The sequence below is a fragment of the Manis pentadactyla genome, chromosome X, assembly GCF_030020395.1.
Source record: "Manis pentadactyla isolate mManPen7 chromosome X, mManPen7.hap1, whole genome shotgun sequence".
In the NCBI taxonomy this organism is placed as follows: Eukaryota; Metazoa; Chordata; class Mammalia; order Pholidota; family Manidae; genus Manis; species Manis pentadactyla.
In genome coordinates, this window is record NC_080038.1 from 110,185,239 (window position 1) to 110,205,986 (window position 20,748).

Consider the following 20,748-nt stretch of genomic DNA (forward strand, 5'->3'; position numbering starts at 1 on the left):
GGCTGGAGTGAGGGGGAGGCATGAACAGGTAGAGCACAGAGGATTTATAGGGCAGTGAACATACTTTGTAGATACTGTAATTGTGGATACATGTCACTATACATTTACCCAAACGCATGGAATGTACACCACCAGAGTGAACCCTAATGTAACTATAGACTTTGAATAAGGATTATGTTAATATAAGTTCATCAGTTGTTAACAGATGTACCACAGTGGTGTGGGATGCTGATAATGAAGGAGGCTGTGTGTGAGAGCAGGGGATATATGGGAACTCTCTACCTTCCTCCTAGTTTTGCTGTGAACTTAAAACTTTTCTAAAAAATGTCTTTAAAAATTAGATTATATAAATTTAAAGTTAAATAAATCATTATATGAGCAAAATTAATAAAGTTTGAGTCTTCTCTCAGGCTTCTGGTAGAAATGTGAATTGGTATGGGCGTTTTTTGGAGATGGTACAGCTAAGATTACTAGCTGTTCCCTAATACTCCTTCCTGTTGTTCAGTAGTAATGGAGCCCCCAGGTTTTAGCTAGGCACACAGCCACACAAAATGAAGACTATATTTCTGAACATCCTTTCAGTTATATATGGTGTGATTAAGTTCTGACCTAAGAGATGTAAATAGAACTGGATCTTTTCTCCCTTTCCCCTTTTTCTCCATCCTGCTGCTTGAATGTGGTCTTGATAGTGAGCCACCCTGGATCAAGCAGATGAGGGAAACACCCTAGGGGTGGCAGAACAGCAAGTCTGGAGTAGCCCAGGGCCCCTGACTTCATGCAGTAAAGCTGTATATTCATGTGGCCCTGGATTAGCTACCTGCAGACATTTCATGAGGGCAAAATAAATCACTTGTTTAAGCAGAACCTGTAACCTAATTAGAGTAGTATTTAGCATTGTGTATTAAAATATTTTAAAGGTTCATAACCTTTTAAGCCCAAATTTCTAAGTAGTCGAAGTATGTATGTATACAAGCCAATCCTCATTTTCTATATCCTTTTAGTTAGAATCTCATTCTTGTAAAGGATCACTTTCAAGCTATGAAGCACTTTCCTTGGTTAAAGTCTCTGATTAGATAGATACCTGGGGAAAAAACACACTGAACCTCCCCACTTCAGATATTGTAACCACAAAATACTGAAGTAGGAACTTTCCATGGTGACACTTCATTGTCCCCCTTTGAAGCCTTTAAATTCCGGACTATCATAAACAAGAGGATATAAGTGCTGGAGAACCTTCTCTGGCAGCCTGAAGGTTCTAGTATGAGCTGCTATTGGGAACCATGACATTTCTTCCACCATCATGACCTGCTGCCAGTTTTCTGAATGATGCTCTGCTGGTGCACTCACACATATGTAATCCTATGCTACTTCATCTTTTCCAGAAGTTTACAGCTCACCTCACATATTTTTTGAGTGGTGATTATCAAAATGCCCTGGAGCTCAAGTTTCCTTTCAATGAGTCAACACTAATTCTAATACAAATGTACAGTTCTTCCTGCAAAAGTGCTAGAAAAGGGAGATGGGTGAGTCCATAATTAGAGATTACTCACTGCTGGATGACCAAAGTCAAAAGAGAACTACCGACACAGAGGCACTGAACAACACACTAGAACAGATGGACCTAATAGACATCTATAAAACTTTACACCCAAAAGCAACAGCATACACATTCCTGTCAAGTGCACATGGAACATTCTCCAGAATAGACCACATACTAGGCCACAAAAAGAGCCTCAGTAAATTCAAGAGGATTTTAATTCTACCAACCAACTTCTCAGACCACAAAGGTATAAAACTAGAAATAAATTGTACAAAGAAAGCAAAAAGGCTCACAAACACATGGAAGCTTAACAACATGCTCCTAAATTATCAATGGATCAATGACCAAATTAAAGTATAGACCAAGCAATATATGGAAACAAATGACAACAAGAACACAAAGCCACACCTTCTGTAGGACGCAGCAAAAGCAGTTTGAAGAGGAAAGTATATAGCAATAAAGGCATATTTAAAGAAGGAAGAAAAATCACAAATGAATAGTCTAACATCACAATTATATAAGAAGAACAAATGAGGCAAAAGTCAGCAGAAGGAGGGACATAATAAAGATCAGAGAAGAAATAAATAAAATTAAGAAGAATAAAACAACAGAAAAAAATCAATGAAACCAAGAGCTGGTTCTTTGAGAAAATAAACAAAATAGATAAGCCTCTAGCCAGACTTATTAAGAGAAAAAGAGAATCAACACACATCAACAGAATCAGAAACGAGAAAGGAAAAATCACAATGGACCCCACAGAAATACAAAGAATTATTAGAGAATACTATGAAAACCTATATGCTAACAAGCTGGAAAACCTAGAAGAAATGGACAACTTCGTAGAAAAATACAACCTTCCAAGACTGACCCAAAAAGAAACAGAAAATCTAAACACACCAATTAGCAGCAACGAAATTGAATCAGTAATCAAAACACTACCCAAGAGCAAAACCTCCGGGCCAGATGGATTTACCGCTGAATTTTATCAGACATACAGAGAAGACATAATATCCATTCTCCTTAAAGTTTTCCAAAAAATAGAAGAGGAGGGAATACTCCCAAACTCATTCTATGAAGCCAGCATCAACCTAATATCAAAACCAAGCAAAGACCCCACCAAAAAAGTACAGACCAATACCCCTGATGAACGTAGATGCAAAAATACTCAACAAAATATTAGCAAACCGAATTCGAAAATACATCAAGAGGATCATACACCATGACCAAGTGGGATTCATCCCACGGATGCAAGGATGGTAAAAAATTTGAAAATCCATCAACATCATCCACCACATCAACAAAAAGAAGGACAAAAATCACATGATCATCTCCAAAGATGCTGAAAAAGCATTTGACAAAATTCAGCATCCATTCATGATAAAAACTCTCAACAAAATGGGTATAGAGGGCAGGTACCACAACATAATAAAGGCCATATATGATAAACCCACAGCCAACATCATACTGAACAGCAAGAAGCTGAAAGCTTTTCCTCTAAGATCGGGAACAAGACAGGGATGCCCACTCTCCCCACTGTTATTCAACATAGTACTGGAGGTCCTAGCCATGGCAAATAAACAAAGCAAAGAAATACAAGGAATCCAGATTGATGAAGAAGAAATCAAACTGTCACTATTTGCAGATGACATGATATTGTACATAAAAAACCCTAAAGACTTCACTCCAAAACTACTAAAACTAATATTGGAATTCAGCAAAGTTGCAGGATACAAAATTAATACACAGAAATCTGTGGCTTTCCTATACACTAACAATGAACTAGCAGAAAGCAAAAATCAAGAAAACAATTCCATTCACAATTGCATCAAAAAGAATAAAATACCTAGGAATAAACCTAACCAAGGAAGTGAAAGACCTATACCCTGAAAACTACAAGACACTCTAAAGAGAAATTAAAGAGGACACTAACAAATGGAAACTCATCCCATGCTCTTGGCTAGCAAGAATTAATATCGTCAAAATGGCCATGCTGCCCAAAGCAAGCTACAGATTCAATGCAATACCTATCAAATTACCAACAGCATTCTTCAACGAACTGGAACAAATAGTTCAAAAATTCATATGGAACCACCAAAGACCCCGAATAGCCAAAGCAATCCTGAGAAGGAAGAATAAAGTGGGGGGGATCTCGCTCCCCAACTTCAAGCTCTACTACAAAGCCACAGTAATCAAGACAATTTGGTACTGGCACAAGAACAGAGCCACAGACCAGTGGAACAGAATAGAGACTCCAGACATTAACCCAAACATATGTGGTCAATTAATATACGATAAAGGAGCCATGGACATACAATGGGGAAATGACATCCCCTTCACCAGTTGGTGTTGGCAAAACTGGACAGCTACATGTAAGAGAATGAAACTGGATCATTGTCTATTCCCACACACAAAAGTAAATTCGAAATGGATCAAAGACCTGAATGTAAGTCATGAAACCATAAAACTCTTAGAAAAAAACATGGGCAAAAATCTCTTCAACATAAACATGAGTGACTTCTTCATGAACATATCTCCCCAGGCAATGGAAATAAAAGCAAATATGAACAAGTGGGACTATATCAAGATGAAAAGCTTCTGTACAGCAAAGGACACCATCAATAGAACAAAAAGGTATCCTACAGTATGGGAGAATATGTTCATAAATGACAGATCCGATAAAGGGTTGACATCCAAAATATATAAAGATCTCATGCACCTCAACAAACAAAAAGCAAATAATCCAATTAAAAAATGGGCAGTGGAGCTGAACAGACAGTTCTCCAAAGAAGAAATTCAGATGGCCAACAGACACATGAAAAGATGCTCCACATCGCTTGTCATCAGAGAAATGCAAATTAAAACCACAATGAGGTATCACCTCACACCAGTGAGGATGGCCACCATCCAAAAGACAAACAACAACAAATGTTGGTGAGGTTGTGGAGAAAGGGTAACCCTCCTACACTGCTGGTGGGAATGTAAATTAGTTCAACCATTGTGGAAAGCAGTATGGAGGTTCCTCCAAAAGCTCAAAATAGAAATACCATTTGACCCAGGAATTCCACTCCTAGGAATTTACCCTAAGAATGCAGCAGCCCAGTTTGAAAAAGACAGATGCACCCCTATGTTTAATGCAGCACTATTTACAATAGCCAAGAAATGGAAGCAACCTAATTGTCCATCAGTAGATGAATGGATAAAGAAGATGTGGTACATATACACAATGGAATATTATTCAGCCATAAGAAGAAAACAAATCCTAGCATTTGCAAGAACATGGTTGTAGCTAGAGGGTATTATGCTCAGTGAAATAAGCCAGGTGGAGAAAAACAAGTACCATATGATTTCACTCATATGTGGAATATAAGAACAAAAAAAAATGAAGGAACAAAACAGCAGCAGAATCACAGAACCCAAGAATGGACTAACAGTTACCAAAGGGAAAGGGACTGGGGAGGATGGATGGGAAGGACGGGATAAGGGGGGGACAAAGAAAGGAGGCATTACTATTAGCATGTATAATGTAGGGGGAGGCACAGGGAGGGCTGTGCAACACAGAGAAGACAAGTAGTGACTCTACAGCATCTTACTACGCTTATGGACAGTGACTGTAATGGGGTTTTTTTGGGGGAACTTGGTGAAGGGGGAGCCTAGTAAACATAATGTTCCTCATGTAATTGTAGATTAATGATACCAAAATAAAAACGAATAAATAAATAAATAAGAGAACTACCTTTGTTGAATCACACCTATAGAACATGGTTTTGTCTTCCTTTGACTGAGCATTCATGGGAGGGTTATAGTGACTATTACCACCTACCGTCCACCCCATTTCATTCCTTAGAAGTGGGTGGGATACTCTTGAGAAGTCCCTATGCCCCCAGGTTTTCTTGATACTTACTACCAAAAGTAGTAAATTTTGGTAGTAAATAATCATGGGAATCCAGTGAAAGAGTTGCAGTGGAAGTATTTGTGTTTTAAAAACGTCACATGACCACACCATGTCAAGTGGCCTGATTCTGATTATTTGAAGTTGTTTTTCAACAGGGAAGGTTATGTGCTGAGGTGGGGGTGAAGGAAGAGGAGAAGAGAGGATTGAAGATACTGGAAAAAGTTTGCAATTATTGAGATGTATGTACAAATTTACACATATAAACACATACATGGCTTCCACCATATATCACCATGACTTACAGATGAGAAAAGAGAAGCCAGAGAAGTTAAATGATTGTCCCATAATCTCCTTTCATTCTAGCTTACATTTTTAAGTACTGCCAGTGTGATAATTTTTATGTTTGCAAAGGTTTGACTGTTTTTTCAAAATCCATTTGTCAGATTTTGCCTTCTTACTTTCTTTGTTCAATCCAGATTAGCTTCCATACCTTAAGTTAACCCTGCCCCCTCTACCTCTTTACAACTTCCTAATAAAATCCCAACCCTAAATGAATTCAACTCTCATGTTTTTTCTGTGCCTGTATGTGAGGCAGGTAAGGGCTGATGGAAGAAGTCCCACAATAGATCGGTTTCGTGATAAATTTATAACATGCAATTTTAAATAAACCCACATTACTACTCAGAAACACTATTACATGCCTCTATTCAACTTAATTCCATTCTTGAAAATCATTACAAACTTTTTCCAGTATCTTCAATCCTCTCATCTCCTCTCCCTTGCACCCCCACCTCAGCACATAACCTTCCCTGTTGAAAAACAACTTCAAAGAATCAGAATCAGGTCATTTGACATGGTGTGGTCATGTGACCTTTTCAAAACACAAATACTTCCATTGCAACTCTTTCACTGGATTCCCATGATTATTTACAATAATAGCTCACAATTCAATGTGCTCATGGTGTGCCAGCGCTTTCATAAGCACATCACTGTATGAATTCAGTTAGTCCTCACCACAGCATTACAACGTATGTACTGATGTCATCCCATTTTACCAATAAGGAAAATGAGGCATGGAGAAGTTAAATGATTGTCCCAGGCTCTCATAGCTAGTAAGTGATGGAGCCAGACTCAAAGCCAGACAAGTGTTGTTCCAGAGTTTATGCTCTAACCTCTATGCTCTATTGCCTCTCATAAAATAAAGTACACACCTGTTAGCATAGCAATCAACACTTTTCATTATCTGGAACCAGCATTTTCTTTGTTTTTATTGAAGTATCATTGGTAAGCAATCTTGTATTCATTTCAAATATACAATACAGTGGCTCAACAGTTACCCATATTATTAAAACCTCACCCCCACTAGTGCAGTTACTATCTGTCAACACAGGAAGATGTTACACAACCTTTGGTTATATTCTCCATGCTGTAATACTATTCCCATGAACAAGTTACATTAGGATTGAGAATTTTTGTGCCCCTTTATCTCCCTCACCCTCCCCACCCACCCACCCCAACACCTCCCTGACCTCTCAGTGTCTATGAGTCTACTGCTGTTTTGCTGAACCAACATTTTCAGCACTTATGGTCTCACCACCTACCTATACATCTTGAATGAACGGGGCCTGTTTTAAGCTTTTCCATATGCAGGTCCTGTGATACCAATCCTGCTTTACCTAGCCTTGTCATTGATTGCATCTTCTCATTGAGATTTAGACCACATAGTACCTCCCTTCTATAAGCTTTCTATACTCCCTCTCCCAGATTGGTTTGTGTGAGTCTTCTCTGTACTTTTTACTGAAATCACTAGGGAATGAAATTCTGCAGTACATTAAAAGGTACTCACGGTTTAGTGAAAGGGACAGTCTCATAGGCAAGTATACTCCTGATAATAAATGTGTAATAGCTAAGCAGAAGGCTTAAAAAGAAAGGAGAAAGTTTGTAACAGCCATCAAAGAAGGTCTGAAAGAGCTGAGGGAAATTCAGAAGACTGAGTAAGCACGTGTAGAGGATGATCTGCTTAACACCTATTCACTTTTCAGATTGCAGCTCAGATGTCAATTGTTCAGAGAAGTTGAAATGAGGTCCCAGTTACATGCTTTTAAAGTTATGACTACCTTTCCTTCAAAGACTTACAGTGGCTTGAATCTTACACTAATTTGTGGGATTATCTGATTAAATTCTACTCCATTAGACTATAAACTCAGTGAGGTCAGGGATATTTATTTTGTTTACTATTCTATCATTTACCCCTTAGTTTCCAATCTCTAAAATGTGAAGAACATTAATCCTTCTCTAAATGACAAGGTATGGGTACAGCTGGGTTAGCAACAAACTACAATTTAAAATATAAGAAAGCAGGGACTTCAAATGGTTCACTGTTATATCTCTGGTGCCTAGCATAGTATATGACCCATAGAAGATGCTTAATAAATATTTACTTCAATGAATGAAACAGATATGGCAGAACACCAAGTCTCCTGCTTTCCATTCCATTGCTCTTCCCACTTTACCACAGTGACCCATACCAGATGTTAAATATATTATGCTTATCATAACAAGGGGCTATGCATATGCATTATTATCTGTTTTACTCAAGAAGAAAGTGAAGCTGTGAGTTCCAGTTATCACATGCAAGTCAAACAGTAGGATATGGTGGAATCAGAATTCAATTTCAGGTCTTTAAGGCTACAAAATCTGAGCTCTTTCTTTTATTCCACATTGCCTGATTAAGTATTAAGTGACAAAAGATTTAATATGTGGGCCCTCCTAGGGATATGTGTATTTGAAAGCCCCCCCAACCTACCCACTGCCAACGAAAAACAAAACAAATTAAAAAACCCTCCTACACCCAAAGCCGTGACTTTACTGATAAACTCTCAGGCAAAGTGACTGTGACAGGCCAATGAAGGTAATATTTGTGGGCAGGCATCTGTTAATTACCTCCCAAATCATACCATGTAGGCACCTGCCAAACGACTCTATGACCCTATTCATTATCCATCTCCCCAGCATACACATCTTAATTCCACAGAAACAATGAAAGACTTAATTTCAAAGAGTGTATCTTCTCCACTTTGGCTCAATGAGACCCTAGCAGCAGGATGGAATAATGGAAAGAGTATATACATTGCAGCCTCACAGATCTGAGAAAGACATTTCGGCTCTCTATGCCTCTACTTTCATATCTATAAAATGAAGGCAACAATACTTGCCACCACAGTTTAGGAAATGATTAAATGGGATACCACAAGTAAAATGTCTGCAGCATAGCGGGTGTAATAACTGAATTGTTCTCAGTTGGCCTTCTACTTCTCCCACATCCAGGAGCCACCCTCAATCAATATCTTGAAGACACTGAAAAATATATCAAAACAAGCAATGCATCCCCCACCCCCAACTCCTCCAGGTTGTAGCAAAATACAGGTGATATTTCTGATTTTCAAAAAATATTCTGAAAGCAGCTTTTCTTTCACAGGTAAGATCTTAGTATTAAAAAAAAAAGGATCCAAGAGTTGATCTGCCTCTCCTTTGTTTAATCCTACTCTTTAAAAACCCATTTCTAACACTTATATTGCCTTTCATTACATTAGGTAGAGTCAGGACATCTGGCTCGTGATACAGAAGAAACTAAGGGGGGAGAGATAGGATGCCCATCCCAAGGTCACGTGGCTATATGGAAGAGACCTACAACTGATAATCAGATCTCTTCATCTTTAGTTTATTATTCTCTACATAGAATAAGAACAACAATAATAAATCCATGCAATTTATTTGAATTCTCTAAAATATTCTATAGTTTACTAAAATTTCTATCAATAAGAGCTGGTAATCCCCTGTATTCATGTCATAGTTTTACAAACTCTCTTACATATTAAAAAAAAAATCATCTGGAAGGATCCCAAGGGAATGCAGTATGTAAAAATGATGGTCAGATTTAATTATGTATTCTTTCAGAGGAAAACAAGCATCAAGTGTGTAAGATGCTAGTTCACTTCAGAGCAAAAGCAGTGAAAATTGGAATTTTTATTTCAATAATTCTATTATATTTATAATCATAATGTACAGATAAATGAAATCACCACACAGAGGATATGCATGTTCCATAAATTAAATCAAAACATCATATAAATAATTCATTTTAGAGTTGGTCTATAGTTATTTCAGAGGTTAAGAGAGAAAAGTTAGTCCAAAATAAAGGACTACTATGTATTTATAGAAAAAAACCACAGAGAAAATTATCTCAGAAAACATCTTAACTCTAAAATACAACTATCTTTACCATTTCCAAAGGACTAGTTTTGCTTGTAAGAGGTACAATTTTTATAGGAAATAAAGACTAATAAGAGAACAAGTATTAAAAGCAGTAGTGTTATTCATACTGATTATCCAGCACCTATTAATTAGCTTCATGCAAAACAAATAGCATCTCCCCAAATTAATACTATATCAAGTCAAACTATTTTTGCCACAAAAAAGATTTATGAGCTCATTTATAAAGATGAATAAAGTGAAATAATTATTCAAAACAAATTACCTCTCACCCCCAGACTCCCTCCCCAAAACTTATGTTCCAGACTTACTATAAGTGAATAATGTGTCCAGTATAATCAAATTCTTTGGCAATACCACTGAAATGTCTCAATCAACAGCTTCTTAGCTTAATGGATTTTAAACAACCTCAGAACTGAAGTCCTTATGTAGGAGGAGCTCTGCTTTATCCACTAAATATATCAACTGTCATGAGAGAATCTGCAAAAAGCAGGTCAGCATTCAAAGTTACATTTGTCAAAAGATTCGGAGGAAATCACAAAATTAATCTGAGTAGTTTTCTTTCCCTTTTAGTTAGTTCCTGATATGACATTTCAGTATGCCAATATTATTTTACTATGTGACTCACCAAACTGGGAATTAAAAGACACTCAAAGGTAAGTATTTGATTGTGCCAGGTCTATGTTGTTTTCTCAGTGTACTATCCAAAGAGCTTCACTGTTTTGAGTTTCAAATACCTAAGTATAAAGAGTCATAAACAGACAAAGAATCTGGAAACCTGGAATCTACTCTAGACTCTCTCCTACACAATCGGCTAGGTGATCTTGGCAATTTCCTTAAGTTTATTGAGTGGAACCTCAGAAGTCATCTAAGCTTCAATTCCAAACAGAAATTATCTCTGCATCTTCCCTAAGAAATGGTTGGTTTCTCTTATGTAAAATTAGCAGAACTAGAAGATACCTAAGGTTTCTCTGATTTCTAAAATCCTTGATGTTGTAATTAAAATTTAGTTGAGTGTTATGTATATGTCTTTTTTCCACTAAAAGTTTTCCAAATATATCTTTACATAACCAAACAAGGTTTTATTTCAGCTCAGATAAAATAAAGAAATTCAGATCACCACCAAATTGTCCCTAATCCTTCAAATCTCTACAGACTTTCTGTCCACCCTGATTTAATCTCCATGTCCAGGAAATATGAGAAGCTCTAAGAAGCCAGAATACTTTTTACTGCTTTCCTAAGGTAGATGAGATGAAGTCAGTGATTTATTCCAAAACAGTAATGAATTGAGATTGGATCCAGTCTGTATACCACCTAATATTCCAGAGGATAAAAAGTATCTTCCTCACTTTGGAACACAGGGTCAGATTTAATAACTTCTCCCAGATACTAAAGATGTACTTTACACTAAATATGTGATTAAACAAATAAAAAGCAAGGAGTCTAAATAAAGACGTAACTATGGTACAGTCTTCTCTCCATTACAAACTTTGTTATACCCCTAAGAATTTTTTCTTTATATTCATTTGCATAGTTAATGCTTCATCCTAAACTGAAGTTGGAAGGCAGGAAGAAACAAGATTTAGGGAATTTGGTATCTGCTTTTTAGATGTCAGCTAATTTGGCTCTTTCCCAATCACTTTTGTCATGAATTATTTATCAGGCCTACGTGAGAAATTTTATGTTCAGAATTTGCTGACGTGATGGTAAGAAAAAGGAGACCAAGATTCAAAAATCTTCTTCCCTTTTCCTGTGATTGCAATTCCAATTAACTCATTTATCTTCTTAAAAAAAGAAAAAAAAACTCTCCAGGAAGTTTTAAGATTCCTGTTTCCTCAAAGTCTTCTGGCCCTTGCAAATATTTCATTGTACTGTATATACCATTAGTACAATGGAGAGATACAATTCAAAGAAATAGAAGTATAATAACATCTTAGAATGATACAGCAAATTTGTAGATTTGCAAACCATAAGTACAGTTAAGATGCAGTTGGAAACAATAGTACACCATACCTCAGATTTTTAAGTTCATTAGATATGAACTTGCACCCTGATTTGACAGCTTCATTAATGAAAGCATAGGCTAAGCTTTGCTTCTTGGTGTGAAGAGAAAGACACTAAAAAGAGAAGTCATTTTAATACACTAAAAGTTTTATTTGATGGCTTTCTAGTGACATCAATAGATGTTGCCAATGATACTTGTGTACTTGTACCTTAGCACTCATTACTCTGCCCCAGGTACAAGACATACCACAACTCCTAAGAAAAAGAGAATTTAGGCATAAACCTGATTTGTGCAGAGAAAGGAAGCTGGTTAAGACTAATTGGAACAGTCCTACCTAGGTGGAAGCTAGCTGATACCAAAATCAAGAAAGGGTATAAACCCACATTTGATGTAGGCCAGGGATAAGATCACCCAAGGGACATGGAATGAAGAGATACATCAAAGCCTAAGCGTACAGAAGTTCTCCAGGATCAGGTCATTCTTCTGAGAGATTTGGGCACAATGGTACAAATGACTGCAAGTAGTCAACAGTCAGTTCCTGGAATGGGGCAGCAGAAACTAAACAAAAAGACTTAGGCCTGGGCCCTAATTTCAACAGAAACAGAGGAAAAATTGAGCTTTAGATCTGAGCCAAGGCCCAATTAAATAGCCAACAGCAGACGGTGGGGTAAGAGATAATAAAAGCTAACCCTGATGCTTACATAGTTTCCCAGAGGCCCAAATCATTCCCAGGGGACTACCACACAGTAGACTATTTACATACTTCTCCCTGCTAAAAGAGAATAGTTCTCATTGGGCCAGGGTTGTGTCATAACTGAGACTTCCTAGGCTGACACCCTGAAGTTCAGCTAGGATGGACCTAGGGTAGACAAGTACTAGTCCTGGCCTCTCCAGAAGAATCATATGTATTACTTTATTTTACCTATTATCCCCTGAGATAGCTAAGTGGATACTATTTCATTTTTGTAAATGGATATCACTCAAATTTCACAGGTTAAATTATTTTCCAGAAGTCAAAAATTCAAGAGAAAGAAAATCTAGGTGGACCTGCCACCTACTCTAGTGCTCTTCCTGTGGAGAAGGAAAATCACGCTACTGCTGGGACTTTCTCTGATTCCTCAGAAACTGAAATAGTTGACTGGCAGGATCATGGTATCTCTCATTGTATGAAGCTCGATAACTCCCATTCTGCTGAACATCAAAACAGGAAATGGGTATTCCTGAACTGCTGTTCAGATAAAGCAATCAGTAAAGTCTGCATTTAATGCCCCAAAGTGTTATTTCCTTTGTAAGGTTAAAGGACATCAAATAAGCAAAAACAAGAAAAATAAAAAAAATAAAATTAACCACTGATTGATATGTATACACACACACAACATGCATATATACTGACATAGTTCTTAATAAAATTCTCTGGATTTGAGAACAGTTTTTAAACATTAAGGCAAATGCCAAACTTAAAAGTTTCTAAAGGCGTTTTTAAAAATCGTAACACCCCAGAAAAATGACTTGCAAACTTGGCATATTACAAAGAAAAGCAGTTTCCTATTAGGAGCACACTCTGTGAGACTGAATGCATGTAGACTGTCTGCTTTCCCTGAAATCCAGTCTTGATGATTCTGAAACCAACTAATTTACGAACTCTGAATTCCCCTCTAGACTAGCACAGATTCCACAGCAGTACACCAGAGCTGAGATTCTCAGGAAACTCACATGAGCTGGGAAATACAGTTAGCAACATCATGATCCAGTGCCCAGATTAACACCAAACAGGCTTAAACAGACCCAGAGACCACAGCGGTCAGCAGTGCCAGACTATGCTTTCTATTCATTCATGTTCATTCACTAGTTTACAGAGCAACAAGGTGCCAAGCATCGTGCTAGATACTCGGGGTAAAAATGAATTAGATACTATCTCATGCAGCTCACTTTCCAGTTAGAGCTGTAGAAACTAGAAACTGCTGATTACAGTATAGTGTGGTAAGAACAGCACATTATGATAGAATCACGGGCAAGTAAGGGAGTTCAGAGGAGAAAACTCATTCTACCTGCCTTGTGATGAAAAGGGCGAGGATCTTCAGGCAGAGATGGTTTTGGGGGCTATTTCTGCTCCTGATAACATCAAGTTACAGTACAATAAAAAAGTGTTTGGTCTTTGTCCCCAGTTCCTGGCATAGAGTTCCTAAAACCCATGGAAATTTCTGAGTAGTGGTGGACACATGGAGGTACTGGAAGGCAACATGCATGGAGAGACAATGGAAGGTCCTTGAGTTGCATTACATCATCCTCCCAACACACACACACACACACACACACACACACACACACACACACACACACACACACACATGATCTTGCCCTATGCATCACTTCCATTTGGCTGTTCCTGAATTCCATAAGTAGTTCTGGTGAATTACTGAACCTGAAAGCGGTCACAGAAATTCCTGAATTTATAGCTGGTTGATCAGAAGTACTGGGACTTTCAACTGGCATCTGACATGGGAACAGCTTGTGGGACTGATCCCTTAATCTGTGAGGTCTTTGCTAACTACAGATAGTTAATGTCAGAATTGAATTGAATAGTAGGATACCCAGTTTGTGTCAGAGAATCTGAGACCAGATAATTGGTTGATGTCAGAAAACACCCCCAACGAGTCACCTTTCTTATAACCATTTCGTTATGAGTCAGTCATATAATCTACCTATTTGGAAAGGCCTAGGTCTTTCAGGCAGTTTATCAAGATAAAGTTGTCTGATAAAACTATGGCAGAGACGGCTAATTGTTTCTCAGCATCCATTCTTCTACTCTTCCTTTTAGTAATAGAAACCCATGAGTTTTAGTTGTGTACATAGCCTTCCAGCCAGAAACTAAATTTTCCAGACTCCTTTGCAGTTTGGCAAGAAGATACGACAGAAATTTAGACAACGGTATGCAACCAGCAGTAATATCTGCAACTTTTGGATCATGGTTTGACAAGAAAATCTTGTCCTCTTCTTTGTCTCCCCTCACACAATCAGCAGGCTATAGCACAGCCACAATAATGGGAACCATATTAGACCACATATACAAAGTTAACATACTAGGAGATGGGAAAGCAACAAAGTAAAAGCCCCCTGGGCCTTGGATGGCTTCCTACAGCCCTTGCTGCCTGCCCATCTTGGGTCTGTTGCGGTCTCTTGATTATAAAAACTTACCTTGTATCTAAATAATATAGAAATAAATCTTCATGAAAGTGCAACTGATATTCATAAATGTGTTACTCCTCCCAAAGGAATTTGCACATGGAATCCAAAACTCAAAGAATGTATAAAGTCCAAAGCAAAAATACTCTAATGGTGTTTCAGATCTACTGACAGGCCAAAGGCTTTTCTTTTAGGTTTTGTTTTGTTTTGTTTTTACCTTCCTTAAATCTCAGCAATCTAGCAATTGCCTACTCTGTTACTCCTTCAAATTCAGTTCTGATTCTAAGCTCTCAAGTATCTGTTTCTCCCCTTAGCATGTGGTTTTCTTAAGAGCAGGAAGTCTGTGTCACTTGCCTCTATAAACTCAGTTCCTAGAATATCACATATGTTCAATAAATATGTATTGACTGCTTCTAGTTAGGGTAATCAAACCAGGCATATTACCCCCTTTGTTTCTGTTTAAATTCCTCCACATACAACCTTTAATCTAATAATGCAAATAACTAATGACAAAAATAATAATGACACAATAGGCTGATATTGTTGGTTTAAACTGCTTGTCAGTGTGTTTAATGATCACCCATGTTCTTTAGTCCTCACAATAACCCCATGGTGTAGCTACTACTACTGACATTTCCATTTTACATAGAAAATAACTGAGGCTCAGAGAAGTAAAACAAAACTTTCCCAAGGTCTCACATTTAGGAAATGGTTGACATAGGGACCTGAACCCAGAATTGCTTAACATCTCAGCTGCAATGTAATCTGCCACATTATCTTCCAGAAATGGTCTGGCAGTGTGTAGGGTGGCTTGGGGAAAAATCACCCTGGGTTTAAGAGTGAGTTACAGATAATTAAGGCAACCTAACTTATATGTTGTGAGCTGCCAGACCAATATAAATTATATCATGTTTATAAGACTCTTTTGCTAGTTTCCTGATCAATAACTGCCTTCACCTTGATAATCTGTTCCTGGGGAAATGTTTTAATCTGGTATGAACCTTGACAGAGTTACCTAAAAACTGAAGAAAACTGCCCTGTAATGATCATAAGAGAGACTGCTATTTTGTGTAAATGTTTCAGAGGCCAATGGAAGAAATCCACATAGACACCAAACAGATGCAAGGTCCATTTGAATGTAGTCTATTATCTGCTATCAAGCATTTTATTAATCAATTATATTTCTAAATTATGCTACTGCATAAGAATATTCAAACATAAATAAAACTAGAAATAGTACAATGAAATCACATGTACCCATTATGTGATACACCTAATTACCAGTGATTATCAAGATAAAATATTTATTAATCATATCATGGGAGGTTATTGATACTCCTACTATCAAAGATCAGGAAGTATCATGCTCACAGAATCTTAAACTTAATGCTTAAATAATACTAATACTAATACTAGTAGTAGCTACACCATGGGGTTATTGTGAGGACTAAAGAACATGGGTGATCATTAAACACACTGACAAGCAGTTTAAACCAACAATATCAGCCTATTGTGTCATTATTATTTTTGTCATTAGTTATTTGCATTATTAGATTAAAGGTTGTATGTGGAGGAATTTAAACAGAAACAAAGGGGGTAATATGCCTGGTTTGATTACCCTAACTAGAAGCAGTCAATACATATTTATTGAACATATGTGATATTCTAGGAACTGAGTTTATAGAGGCAAGTGACACAGACTTCCTGCTCTTAAGTTAATGCTTAAATAATACTAAAATTCTAAATAAACAATTCTAAAAACTCTAGTCTAACATGCTCTTTTTATAGCCAAGGAATCCAAGACCCTGAATGGAGAGATTATCCAATCAATGTCATTTAGTTAGTAACAGCTTATATAAGCAACAGTTTACATTATATCACACTACTATTTAGTGTCAAATACCCTAATTGATTTGAATCCTTTGGAAATATGGCAAATTATATATGGTAAAGCTTTTCCTCCAAAAATTCATTAGAACAGACTAGGTTATTCTCCAGATATGAGTCTTTTCTACCTACATTGTTTTCCAAGAATACAAATTACAAAACACTCTGCCATTTATCCCTTTAATGTCTAAATGTGTTATAAAATAAACAGCTATTCATTCAAAATAGTTCAGAGAAAAATCATACAGAATTTTACCGTGACATTTTGATCTTTCCTGATTTGTCTTTTGACAATGCTGAGACAGGAACAAACAGATAATGAACTTGTTAATGAACTGTTAACAGAAAACCAGAGTGTTACATGTGTGTGTCCTTAGATTGAGCCTTAATACAATTAGGAAGTTAAGTCCCAGCTGGAGACTGGACAAGCAGCAGAAAATTCCTAATAGCCAGGGCACACCATAATTTCAGGAAAAATAAAGATCAACAACACGTATTCATTTTCCCAAGCTACCATTCTCTTAGTGGCATATTGGTTTTAAAGTGCTTAAATGGGTTACTAAACAGGGTTTCAAAAACCATCACATCTATTACTCTGTACATTTAATTTAGAAAAAAACACAAATTTTATGGATCATATTCATTGAATATAAACATTTAACTTCAAAGTGGCTATCCTGCCTGAAAAGAGAAGAAAACAACTGGATATTTTATAGCAATATTGAGATGATCTTGTGAACTATATTTTAGATTGGCAGCATATCTTTGAAGAAATGTTTTTTTTCTTTCCTCAGGCTATGACCTACTTTCTTCATAGGCTACTGCCATTTAGTGATTCATTCAGTCACTCAGTCATTTATTCAACAAATAGTTACTGAGTTCTGGGCTAGGTAATTGGGATACAGCAATGAGTGAACAAATTCCTACCCTCACTGAATTCACATTGAGGTAATGGAGATAGTCCACAGAGAAACGAGCAGAAATGTTAGGTAATGATAAATGCCATGAAAAAGAAAAAAGCAGAGTGAGAGGCTAGATAGTGATAGGTGGAGTGAGGGAAAGAAGCTATTTAGAAAGGATGATCAGGAACGTCTTTGAGGAAGGACCTGAATAAAAGGCCAGAGGGCATCATGAAGATAATTGCGTGGAGAGTGTTTCAGGCAGATGGAATAGCAGGTTCAATGGTCCTGAGAAGGGACTATGATTGATGGGTTGCTGCTAGGAGACCTGTGTGGCTGCAGTAGAATAAGCAAGGAAGAAAGGAGGAGGAGGAGAAGTCAGAGAGGTAGAGGGGGGAGTTTGTGGGGTGCCTAGTAAGCCATTTTTGACTGGCTTTTGTTATGAGACAGGTGAGCCTTTGGAAGGTTTTGATGAGGGGAGAATATGAAATTAGTTATGTTTTAAAGATAGCTGGCTGCTAAGTAAACAATAAACTGCACAGGTATGAAACAGAAACAGGGAAATGACTTAGGAAGCTCTTGCAACAGTCTAACCAAGAGATGACGGCGGGTTACACCATGATGGTGAGAATGGCCATATTCTGAATATGTTTTGAAGGTAGGGCTGGTGGAATTTTCTAAAGGACTGGATATGGGATATGTGAGAGGATAATCGAAAATGATGCCAAGAATTCTAGTCTAAGTGATACTGGGGTTCTTGTTTGCAGACTGGAAGAATGAACTTAGCAAACAGTCAAGGTAGGAGAGCTAGGGAGACTTTCAGCGAGAGGAGAGACAGAGTTCCTGGCATGAGGAGCTCCCTAGTGACAACTAGGAGACAATAACTGAAGATTTTCTTGAAGAGAAAGCTGTTCAAAACTCATAATTCCAGGGCTCAAAAGACAGCTTTAAAAAATTCCTGCAAACTCATCAAATTGTACACATTAAATATGTACAATTTTTGTATATCAATTATACCTTATTAAGCTGTTAAAAATTTTGGTTTAAATCTTCCTTATTTCTGTGTCACCAAATTGTTACACTGATTTCCTGTTACTGCTAGTTTCAGTTGAAGTTCTTGGTAGATTCTCCATAAATCCTTGTGTGCTGTGTTTAAATGTAGAGAGCAAAGTTGTATACCGTAGTTCTTAGCTGCTCTCTAGCATATGAATACAACATTTAGAAGACACATAATAGCTGAGAGAAATGCAGACTACATACTACATTGATCATACCAGTTCTGTATCTTAGTATAGTGTCTAAGAGCATTAAATCTGCAGTCAGATTGGCTGGTTTAGAACCTCAACACCATCATTTACTCTGTGACCCTGGAGAATGTACTGAACATCTCTATGCCTCAGTTTCCTTATCTTTAAAATAGGGATAGTAATAGGGCTTACTTCAAAGGACTGTAGTGAGAATGAAATGAATATATACAAAGCACCTACTATGTGCCTGGCATACAGTAAGTCTATGTGTGAATTAGGTGATGGAAGGTTTTAACTGGAATGGAGAGTGAATGAAATAAAGCTCTACCTGACCATTTACTTGCCAAGATTTACCCCCTGCCACCTCCTGAGGTTATACTGGCATCCCAATTATAAGTCCCAATATTGACATCCCTCCTTTCTGACCCCCCCTCCCAAAAGAGGAATTATTTTCTCTAAAAAAATCCATTGATATTCACATAAAATACTCAAGAGATTTGTGTGAGAAAGAAGCATGGTATGTGTTACTCTTTCACATTTGCACAGCATGACTAATTCTTGAGTATTTTGAAAAGTACAGAGACTAAGACTGGTAAATTTTAGTGATGTGTACAGAATAAATGTGTGAATACACAGTTGTATGCATAAATGAATAAAAAATCCTCGAAGAGGAAGGGTAAACATAATGAAAAATGACCAAAAGGGAGGGAAATGAGACAACAAGAACTGCTAAACCACTGAAGACCTCGTTTCCACACTTGGTGAGTGAGCCTAAGCCTCCTCGATTTTTTTTTTAAGTAGCAAGAACCATTTTCTGTAAATGCTTAACAGAAATCCATCAAGTTCCATTGTTGATACAAAAGAGGCCCCTCCTTTGGAGAAAATGAAGCAGAAAGTGTCTCAGGATACAAATGTTAGGCAATGTTAGGCAGGAAAATAGATATGAGTGGGGAGGAAAGAGAAAAAGGCCAGGAAAGTCCACTAAAAAGAACCAAAGTAAATCAATTAAAGCTCAAAAAGCCAGGAGCAACTTGGCCTGGAATGTTTGAATATTCCCCACATAAAGGAGGGTTACCTCAGCATAGCCCATGTCTTTATTGTGTTAATCATGCAGGCCCACCTTATTTTTTAACTTTACCTAAATGCTGTTTTTTCCCTTCTTCCTGCCCTAATCAAGTAGTTTGTAACCTAGGCTACTAATTTAGCATGCAGGCCCAGCCGTAAACAACATAGTAAAAGGCAGGAAGGATTCCATCTTGAACATTGTATTTTAATACCCAAGAAGTTAAGAAGTAAGATTCTTAATTTACTCTTTTGCAAAAAGACGATAACTCAACCCACCTTGGGGGCTGGGCAGGCAGCCTTCTTTGATAAGCTCCCAGACCAAGACTCCAGAGAAATCAGAGCAGGAAGTTGCTTGTGTTAATTCTAAGTATTCAAAGGCCACTTAACAGGTCTGTACTCCCAGGCCTTAGTTACATTCCTGAAAAATCCTTAAAAGGGGGAACCCCCATCGGGGCATCCCTCTCTCTGAGGTCGCCCACACTTTGTAAGTGTGTAACCTTTTAATCTTAAATTTTCTCTCTCCAACCTTTCAGGCCGCCTCTCCTCGCTGAGGTTGCCTGCTGCATTTTCTCTCCTTAAGTAACTTTAAATTAAACTTTTACTCTGATTCACTACTGTGTCTCTGCCCTTCAATTCTTTGTGGTGGCGGGGACAAGGACCAAGGAAAATATACAACGCTCCCCCGAAACAAATATCCACAGATAATTTTTAAGTTCCCAAACATTAAGTAACAATGGCCAGGCCCCTTCTCTGGATTA

The 20,748-nt window shown here is 37.5% G+C and overlaps 1 protein-coding gene across 3 annotated transcripts in view; it reads right to left on the bottom strand.

Annotated features, from left to right (window-relative positions):
* IL13RA2 (interleukin 13 receptor subunit alpha 2) overlaps positions 1-20,748 on the bottom strand; it is a 65,976-nt gene that overhangs the window by 30,957 nt on the left and 14,271 nt on the right. Inside the window, exon 1 of one of the 3 annotated variants that reach the window (XM_036917251.2) lies at positions 10,016-10,155. The exons of 1 other annotated variant lie outside the window; for it this stretch is intronic. The gene's annotated coding sequence lies outside the window, so the exon portion shown is untranslated. Of the gene's footprint in view, positions 1-10,015; positions 10,156-20,748 lie in introns of those variants that run through there. One more of the 3 variants, XM_036917256.2, reaches the window with a different exon arrangement.